The sequence below is a fragment of the Cyprinodon tularosa genome, unplaced genomic scaffold (genome assembly GCF_016077235.1).
Source record: "Cyprinodon tularosa strain WSP-4 unplaced genomic scaffold, ASM1607723v1 ctg353, whole genome shotgun sequence".
Classification (NCBI taxonomy): Eukaryota; Metazoa; Chordata; class Actinopteri; order Cyprinodontiformes; family Cyprinodontidae; genus Cyprinodon; species Cyprinodon tularosa.
Window position 1 is genome coordinate 737,633 of NW_024039067.1, and position 11,128 is coordinate 748,760.

An 11,128-nucleotide genomic window follows, 5' to 3' on the forward strand; every position below is an offset into this window, starting at 1 on the left:
GTTCAGCTTATATGTATTCTTAGATTAGATTAATCATAAATGCATAAAACTGTATTAACTTGTTCTTTCAATGAATGAAATTTGGGCTCATTTAAAAAAAAACACAACCTCTTGTATAAATGTAAGGCTATTAGAAACACTTTATTAATGCCAGAGTAAACACATTTATGATTAGTTTAAAAAAATGAAAACCTTATATTTTATATGGATTGTTCTTCATCAATTGTTAAAAACAGATGATCCAAATCCTCAGTTACCTGCTGTAAAAATAAAATAAAAATGTTTTTAAAAAATCAGGTCCTCAGATAATCATTATTTGATTTTTGTCATCTCTGATTTATAAATGTATTTCTATTATTTTTGAGGAGATTAGAAAGGTTACATATTTTTGCTCTAATCTTGCAATCCCTAATGATTGTATGTTGATAGAAAATATGGATCCCCCCTGTCAAATTCATGTTAGTATTACATAACAGTAACATAAAACAGTAATATGATTCTGAGACTTTTTGTGAATAAGAACATCGTCACCAACTAGTCGTCTGACTTAGATTTACATGTTTCAAGCAGTCGTTGCTATGGCAACACAGTAACGCCACATGTGCATTGCTGTAGCTCTGTGGCGATATGAAATCAAACCTTTCCCCCTAATTTAACACAAATCTACATGTATCTGATCAAATCAAACTATTTCAAAGAGGACCTTCAGTTGAGGGATTAATTACGTCTTTTTAAATTTTTTCCTAACTTGTGATTTTCTGTCAGTGAGACAGAGATGCAGGAACTTACATTTGAATGCACATGTTTCCTCCCCACTAGTTAGCCATTATTCCCGCTGCCAAATTCCAGCAACCGTGAAAGTTGACAAAAAAAAAAAACCTGGAAAATATTTCTAAAACTCTAACCGCTGTTCTGGGTGCTAATAACATTTTTGAGGAGCTTTAACAGCAGTAACGCATCAGATTTATAGTCCCCACAATGCAGATATATCAGAATCTGTCCTTAAATGACAGCCAAACTCATTTACACAGTAAAAGATAAAAACCTTTCAATAAAACAAACATTACCCGCCACACGTCTGACTCAATAACCATTTAAAACCAAAATTTTGTGTTTTATCTGTAAATTGCGATATTCCTCTCTTGATAAAATGTCCAATCAATAAGGAATAATGTTAAAAGTATTAGTATTGATAAACCCGTAATGATTCACATCCCTCCTGATGTTTACAGAACCAGTAACAAAATTATTTGGTTGTTTAAAGTGGACAAAATTTTGATCTAATAAAACACCCAAATCTGTTTTCTTCCCTAATGAATATTTTATAGGATTTAAGTAAATAGGAAAGAAGTTTAAAGTCTAGCAATGCTGGGTGGTAAGAGGGTAAATCATATAGATGTGCATAGATTGACACTATATAGTGATGGAGTTGGTTTCTACTAATCTTCCTGTTTGGCTGGACTAGAGATGCAAGAGAGATTATTGCTTCTTTCTCTTGTTTGGCATAAAATCGCCTCCCGTTTCACCTTCTCCTCCTTTTTCTTGCTTCGACGCCATTATTGTGAATCACATTGTATTAACGCAAGACCTGGGCTTTCAGCAGATCAAAGTCAAGCTCAGATATCTGCCTGTGTCTCGACCACCACGTCGGCGCGGGTGACGGCTACTGGCTGTAAATCTTAATACAACAATGTATGCAGCAAACATTTAATATGCTCTCTAAAAGGGGGTGCACGCCTGTCTGTATCTGCCACAGGGAAAAAGAAAACAACTTTTCGGCCTGAAAACATCATCAAAACTATTTTACCCAAGTCACAATATAAAGACAAGGGTACCAAATACCTACCAAACAAAGGAGAAAAACAGGGATTGCTCTCAACATTCTGCCATTTGGGAATAAAATAAAATGTATTTTAGTGATTGTAAGGGAGCAAAGAAATGAAGGTGCATCCATATTTGTCTACAAGTTTGGAAAAAATAGCAAATATTTATTTTAATTTGGTGTATATAGACTTGTGATTCAGAAATAAGAATGAAAGGATGGATTCTATTTCCCTCCAAAAACTTTCTCTCATTTTGGGTCATTGACTGCTTTGATTATTGAATATTTAACAACAAATATTCAGTTTAATTTTCTCTGGTAGAAAAAGGAAAGAAATGGGTCCAAAAACAGAACCCTGCAGAACCTCCTGACTACAGTTAGATGTACAAACCAGAATCTCTGAGTATTACCTACTGTTCTGATTGGTCCTTTTTGTTCTGCTATTCTTTCACAACATCATGTCCATCTCCACCTGGGAGGTTCTTGCTGATCAGTTTGTCAATTTATTTTTTTTCAGTGTCCTGTCTGGCAATATGGCAATAAGAATAATTGTCTTGATCTCGTTTGAGATCTTCATGGGTATCACAAGTTTATCAGTCAAATCCATGATTATCAGTTAAATCTATGATGGATCGATGGAAGCTTCTCCCTCTTTCCTTGATTGGTCGTGTTAATGTTAAGATGGTGGTCCTCCCAAAATTGACATATCTTTTTCAAAATATACCCATTTATCTCACTGCTTCTTTTTTTTAAGATGATAGATTCCATTATAAATCCTTTTATCTTGGCCGGTAAACACCCTCGAATTTCTAAGTCTCACCTACAGAAACCTACTGCTGAGGGTGGCCTTGGCCTTCCTGATTTTCATCATTATTACTGGGCTTGTAATTCTAGAACCTGGGTTTTTTGGAGACATGTTTATCCGAAGGGTGAAGAGGTCGACTAATTATTGCCCTATTGGCCCCTGAATGAAAACCTTGCCTCAATAGCACTTACTACTTCCTCACTTTCCGCTGTAGTTTTCTCCAATTTCTCTTTCCCCTTTCAGTTGCTAAAGGATAATTTCATCTTTATAAATTCATTTAGGATTCTGAAGCAGATAAAGACTGTTCTGAATCTCCCTGATTTCTCCATTTATGCCCCCATCTTTCAGAATGCAGCATTTAAACCCGGGAATTTGGATGTAGTTTTCAAGCACTGGTTAGATAGAGGCATAGCTGTTGTCAAGGATTTATACATCGATAACAAGTTTGCTTCCTTCACGCAACTCCAATCCAAATTTGGTCTTCCTTCTAGCCACTTTTTCAGGTACCTGCAAGTTCGCAATTTTGTCAGACAACATTTCCCTCACTTTGAAACCATATCAGTGCAACATAGTTTCTTCAAGCTTATAAAAAAGCCCCCTACTTCTAGAAAGCTAATGTCTCACTTTGTTAATCTTTTCAGTTCATCTCCTTCTACTAATCATATAAAAGAGGCCTGGGCTTCTGATACACTAGTCGAAATTTCAGATGAGATGTGGAATTTGAGTCTGTCAAGGATCAAAACCTGTTCCATTAATTCCAGATTGCAACTTATTCAATTCAAGGTTATCCATCGTTTGCACTTTTCTAAAACCAAACTTAATAAGCTGTTTCCTAGTGTCTCTCCAATATGTGACAAATGTAAATCAGATTGGGACTTTGCAATGGGACTTTGGGACATATGTTTTGCTCTTGCCCTAAGCTTATGGACTTCTGGTACAGAATATTTAAATTTTATAGTAACGCTTATGGCAAAGTTCCATATCCGGAAAAAGTATTTGATAATTCTGGGTTGCTCTAAATTCTCTGTTACTCTTCCCATGTCTCTGCAGCAGGCTCTAATGTTTGGTTTGGTGGTTGCAAAACGGGTTATTCTGAGGGAATGGAAATCCTCTACACCTCCATGCTTTAAGAAATGGCTCAATGATATGGTGTCCTGTATCTATCTGGAAGAAATTCGATACTCTTTGTCAGACAATCATGATAAGTTCCTTGATGTGTGAGGTCCTTTTAATAGACATATTCAAAATAATGGGTTAAAATGACTCTTTTCTGGACCTTTTTCTTTTTTTTTAATTCGTTTTTTATTATTTATTATTATCTCAATACTGTCATCCTTTATTGCACTCTTCTTTTATTGATATCCCATGTTTTATGTTGATCCGCTTGGCACAATGTCTGCAGAATTGTTTGTTGTTCCCTCTGACTCTGCCTCGTGCTTTAATATGCTCTACAGTTTCATCAGAACATCTTTTTTAATCCTTTTATCAGTTCTCCAGTTTGCTGACACTGTTTTGTCTTGTTTTTTGTTTTTGCTGTACTTGTTTACTGTTTTGCTTTATTTTTTTCTCTCTTTTGTCTTGTCTGTTTAACTCTGAAAAAGCATAAAAAAACTAAAATAAAAAAGAATTGTCTTGATGCCAAAAAAGAGCCCAACAGATTTTGCTTTCACAAGTTAAGCAGTAGTGCTATCGCCATAGTGTTCCACTTGATTTATGTATATAAATTGCTTTATTATAATTCATGCAGAGAGTATTACAGATTCTATGAACACTGCAATGTAAGTAGAACAGGAAAGGAAGAACAGAAAATAAGGAGAAAAGATGAAAGAAAGGGGAGATGAAAGGGGAGATAAAAGAGAGGTAACGATAAAACATCTTCAGTCTGTTACATCACCTGCCAAGAGATGTAAAAAGAACAGCACAACCACAGATATAGCATAAGAGATACAATAAAGACACATTGATAATATCACTGAAGTATAAGTAGTATTATTTAATCTGATATGTATATTGTGGTAGCTGAAAATAAGAATATGGGCTTTCTGTATGGAAATGAATCTCCAAGCACCCGGAGCCAATCACCTGCAGCCGCCCACGAGAGTGCACCCATGCATGCAAAGAGCTGAAGACGCGCCCCTCCAGAGCACCGAGGCGAGTGCCGGGGGATCCAAAGCCCCAGACGCCCAAAGGAACGCCAAGAGCAAAGGCGCCCAGGAGGGGTCAAACCAGGAAATCCAAATTCCCCCACCAAGGGACGAGGAGATGACCCCGAGGAAACTCCCAGCCACCGCAATGCTGGAGCCTCCAGGAGCTACAGGGACAAGTCTGCAGGACCCGAGGCCCCAGGGGCGCCCAATCCCCCGGCGGGAGACCTGGCCGGGCCCCGAGGGGCCAGACCCCTCGGAGCAGCCACCAGGAATAAGCCAGTATCCGCCCGGACATCCATCCCCAAACACTGAGCACCACCAGTGCACCGGTGAGCCCAGGCATACCAGCGGGGATAGGGCAGGAGGGGGGGGAATGGGCTTTGCACTTAGCGGAGACTTGAGATGTTCTTGAGAGAGGGAGCCGTTCAGACCCGAAGCTGACAAATACAATAAAAAATACACAGTCTCAAGTAGGCCTTCCACTCGCAACACACAGTCTCTGTGAAGAGGAAGAAAGAAAGAAAAAAAAAACGCAGACACACACATTCGGACATCCACAATGATCCATTGATCCCAGGACCAAGGACCCGGCGGTGTGGGTGGCCGTTACCGGGGTTATCGGATGACCCAAAAGGTGAACCTAAAATCCAGATGGGGCGGAGGGGAGCGGGGTCACCGCCACACTAACCTATCTAGTTCTTTCTTTGGCCTGACCCCTCACCCTGCACCTGGACCAGATGACCCCCGGTAAAAGCCCCCCTCCGGAGATGTGACCCACATCTCCCTCACAGGCCCTCCAACCAGAGAGTACACCCCCACCCCCCCAGACAACACCCAACAAAGAGGTGTGTTGTGATTATGTTGTAGATGAAAGTGTCTAAAATGCTAAATTAAATTGGGGTGGGGGACTTCATCAGAAGGTGGGACCCTCCAGTAACGACCCCCTCCCCAAGATCCTACATGTGTGGCAGTGTGATGGAGCAGGAAGAGGGAGGAGTCCGGATATGGGGAGAAAAGGAATGTTCATCTCGACAAGGAAGAAATGCATTTGAGACATATGAAATATACATTAAAGGTACACTATGCAACCGGTGTTGATTTTCCAGCGAGGCTCCCCCCAGAGGGCGAAAGTAAAAGTGCACTGTCGTAAATATGCTCAGCTGTTCTCCTGGTTTCTCCATAAAGCCAGGCGCGGTTGTTTTGAGCTTAGCAGACAGGCGAACGCAACGAATGACTAATGCTGCGTTCACACCGCAGCTGGCGCGACAGAAGCAGCGAGTTTACATGCAACGTAACGTCAAGGCGCAGCAAAAGGTCCCGCGGCACGTTTTGAGCAGCAGGCGCAGCACGTCCGAGCAGCTGAAGCAGCGCATCGGGCGCGTTTAAGCATCTGACGCAGGGAGAGAGACACAGCGCTGATGATCACTCCTCTTAAACAGTTTATTGACGCCTAAATTAACTTAAAATGCAGAAATCTGCCGGCAGAATATGCAGTTTGGATTATTTAGATGAAAAACACCTACCAGCTGCCGTGGTGAACCGCGAGGAGGCGACCCGGCCAGAGGCTGCTGATGAAGGGATCCCTACTGTCGGCGCACCGCTGGTATGTGGGGGTCTGAGCGGCTCCGACAGAAAAAATATTGAAGGCAGGATAATAATCTGAATGAACTGACGGCACTGATTACGTTTTCAGGTGTATTTTCTCACTTAAACACATTTTAAAACTACTTTATTCCCACTGATCACAGCAAATATAGCTGCAAGGCAGAGAAAGGATAGTGAAGCTCTGCCCAAAGCGCGTCAGACACACTTTTGCACCGCGCAGCCAGAGCAGCAAAGCTGCTTCAGCCGCGCGTCAGAACTAACTGGTACAAGCAGCAAAAATGAAGCAGCAGAAGCGATTTTGCTGTGTCCGATGTGAACATAGCTTAACTGCACAAAGATCGCCACTGTGCTAGCAACGAGAATGCTTTTAACTGGGGGCGTGTAGCAGTTCTCGCCGTAAAGCAAGACTGACTCTCACGAGACTTCTGAGCCTGTGGGTGCGGGTCGGTGCTCCTGCAGTTGCAAGTGCAGTATTTCCCCCACAGACCACCAGGGCGGCCGAGAATACCTTTGTTCAACCTGAAATGACTCATTTAATCATCCATAACGTTATGGAACACATTAATTAACTGAAAAATGTTGCATAGTGTGCCTTTAAATTTAAGGTTATACATTTCAGGGCCACTTAAAATTTGTAAAGATTTCTAGGAATTTGAAAGTTTATTCTTACTAGTACAATTATATTTTTGGCAGCCTGATATGTAATTTGTGTTTGCAAAATTTTTATTTAGGACATCTATATGTACATTTCTGACTAGTAGGAATGTAGTTTTGACTAGAAAGAATCTTATTTTAGAAATCAACAAATGGGACAATAGTGCTTCTCATTACTGTCAAAATGGCCTGCCATAAAAGCTATGCACCAAAAAATAACTCTACAGCTAAGGGCGGAACTCAATGCTCCGTCACTGTTTCTGGGGTCAGTTTCCTTATGAAACATCCCGGCCGGTGTTATGCCCAAAAGTGCATGCCTGCCGAAATATGCATCCCCAGTCGCGGGAGCGCGCCTCGCTCTGTTGAACTGCATATCGACGAGGAAAACGGATTAAAATATGTTCAATGGAGCTTAGGTTCTTATATTAATGATATAAAAACGTTTAAAAATACATATCGTGGGAAAAAAGTTGTGGTTATTTGGCAGATTAATTTACAAAAGTACAGATTTTTTGAACAACATTAAATCCAAAGATTTTGACCATGGTACGGCTGATTTATTTGTTGTGGTCTCTTGCTATTTACACACAACACTAAACCGTGATAGCCGAAGTGAGTTTTGAGTTTGCAAAGCTTTCTCTTAAGTGGAAAATCAAACGCGCACCTACAAAGCACAGCGTTCACAGACCAGTGAGATGCGCTCGCAGCGCGTCAGAAAGCTATGGTGCATTCAGGAGCATTGGAACATTTTAAACTTACAAGAATGAGGCATAAAACAGAACTGTATTTTTACTGAACTGTATTGTATTTTTTTTTTTTTTGTTTATGCACATCTGCTAGCTTTTTATTCAAAAAAATCTATAATATTACAGCAGCAATTTATCAAAGTTTTTCAAAATCCTGTCTAAAAGCTCCAAGCGGGGCTTCAGCTCATATGAAGCAACAATTGCACTGTCATTGTTTTACAGGGCAGTATTTGCATTTGCTGATCCTTGTACTTAATTACTGATGAATATACAGGAATACAGATGTACAAGTGTCAACTCCTCTGAGATTGCAGGGGATGGAATTTTTGGCAAGGACCTGCCAAAAAATGCATCCCCCTTGTTTTTAACCTAAGGACCTGCCAAAAAATGCATCCCCCTTGTTTTTAACTTAAAAATTGTCCCACACACATGAAATTCACACTGGTAGCTCAGCACACATGTGGAAGCAGGTAGAAATTGAAACATCAGCTACAAATCTATATTTCTGGAAAAAAGCAGGGGATGCAATTTTTGGCAAGGACCTGCCAAAAAATGCATCCCCCTTGTTTTTAACTTAAAAATTGTCCCACACACATGAAATTCACACTGGTAGCTCAGCACACATGTGGAAGCAGGTAGAAATTGAAACATCAGCTACAAATCTATATTTCTGTATTTTTTAATGTTTTATTTGCCCCAAAAACCTCCTCCAAGGGGAAGGGTGAAAAATGGAAGAAATGGTAAGTTAAGCAGACATTCTGGCTAAGCAAAATTACACCTTTAACCAACATACTTTGAAAGAGATTTTGTTAAAGGTTAGCACCAGCATCCATCTGATTAAAAAGAACAATGTTTTTTACATACCATTATTCTTCTATAGCTTCTCCGTTTTCAGTGTTAACAAAGTACCAACAACATTGGTAAAATTCACCATGTACAAATACATTTTAATGCAAAATTATTAATATAATTAAAGACACAAAATGCAAAACTGCAAAACATTACCAACAATGCTTTAAATAAATATTTATCTTAATAACAGTAAGAATATTAGTTATTATAATCTTAACAATGACGGACAGGAAAGCAACAATACCGTTGCTAAATAGCAAATTATTAAACAGGACTGATTCCAATTGTGTGAGCTGCATTACACAATTTTACCTAATTCTAATTTTGTTTGGGATATCTAGTTTTACATGTACCTAAAACTTGTCAATATGAAGAAGGTTAGACATTTATTTATTTATGTAGAATTTATTTGCTCCTTCTTTCATTTACGTAACTTTATTTGTCTTTAAAAAAAAATAACTACAGAGTAGGTGTGGTACTGTTATTGGCCTTGACTAATCGCTACAGAATGGATCCCCAGCTTTACAAAGAGATTTATGAATACAAGGTTCATAAATCCTACCAAAGTGGTTTATCAAAGCGAGAAAAGACAGAAATTCGCCGAAAGGCATCAAATTACCACGTAGAAGGTGAGCCGCCCCCCGCAGAATGGACTAAGATGTTAGATTAAAATTGTTTGTTCTTAATATATTTGTAACAAACTCTGTTGTATAATCGAGAATTTCAGGTCCGACCCCCGCGCCTAAGAAAATAAAATTTAACAGTGCTCCAATAAGGAACGGGCACATGACGTCACACGTTGCGCGGCAGCCATATTGATAGCTGGTCAGCCCACTGTTTACACTTTGACTTCGCGCCTGTAAGGACTAGCTTTCTTCTGCTAGTAGTTTGCTTAGTTTTTTGCCGTTTCATTTTACCTCTGCTGTCGTTATGGTCGCCCGTTGCTGTGTCGTAGGGTGTAGTAGCGCAAGCTGTAACTGGACGGGGAAAAAAATCCCAAATGGATTGTCTTTTTACCGTTTTCCAACCTGGAGGCGTCTCAATGGAAAACAAATGTCCTCCATAACAAAGAGTCGCCGGCTAGCATGGGTCGCTGCTGTAAGACGGCCAAATATAACTTTCAACTAAATCCCTGTGTCCATGAGAGTGTGTTCCCGGCATTTTCATTCTGGTAAGTTACAGAACATACTTTTTGATTACTTCCATGTCGTGAACTTTTCCATCTGTCAGCTGTTTGTAAGCCTCTAGCGACTTGTAGCAGCGAAATTCTTCATGTGTGTAGGCACTGACGCCACACACTAGATAGGAAAATATGTCCTCCCTCGCAAACGGCGGTAGAAATTCTTCCCCAACGCACCACTCCTTGCTTGCTACTTCGTAGGGATCAAGTCCGTTTATGAAGCCCATCTTTTGCAGATAACGGTCCCTGGCTTCCCTCTGCAGTGTGTCTCGGTATATTCCGCATCCTTTCTTCGCTTTTAACATCACTGTTTACTCGTCTTTGTGCTCTTTCTCTGTGCTGTTTTAGGTCTTTGTTTACCGTAGCAACTAGCTGTCAATATGGCGGCGTACCCAGAATGCAACGCGCTGTGCCCGTCCCCTATAACGTGCGGTGCGTAATTCAAAGCAACATCTGAGCAAATAAATAAATAAATGAATAAATAAAAAGGAAAGCTAATATGCGAAAAGGGCAGATAACTGCAACTGTTGAGGTGGCAATAAAACGTTATTGCCCGCAAAGAATTGATTAATTGTAAAATGGAGCGCATTTTCCCTACAACTAGCAGATCATTGGAGGATTACCCTAAGCATTAAAATTCATTATGTGGAAGTAGGTAAAAGCTCAGGCTATGACCAAGCATGGTAGGACACTGCTGAGCGTCTAGATGGATTTGCAGATAATGAGATAAAATTTTACCCCGTGCGTCAGTGAAAATGTAATCATAGTTACGAAAAGTCAAGTATTTGTCCCATTGCTCCAAATCATTATGTAAAATGTTGAGAAATAACACTGGAACAGAAGAACTGGCTGTAAATAATGTAACACTATGGTATGCATAATAAACTATAGAATTTTTTATCTAAAATTACATACAGAAATTGAAGGAAAATTACAGTGTCACATAAAAATGTGTGCTATTCTAAAGTGCTTATCCTTATTATATGCAAGATAATTTTTGTGCATGCGTGTAAATATTGCCCTAGTCATGCTCATCTCTGGCATGATCATTTCCTTGTATTAACTCAATAACAGCTATGCTAATTCCTATCTCAAATTGTTGCCATGTGATTATATTTATCCTTTTTTAATTGTTTTCTATGAGAATCTTTGTTTTATATGAGAGGTCCAGAAAAAAAACAAAAAACTATTGTGGTCAATGGTGCTGACGAAGCAAATGCCATCTTCATCAACCTGCATGCAAGTCCCACAGGAAGTCACAATGGCCAAAAAAAAACGAGGGATGCCATTTCGCAACGCTATTATTGGCCTGGGATG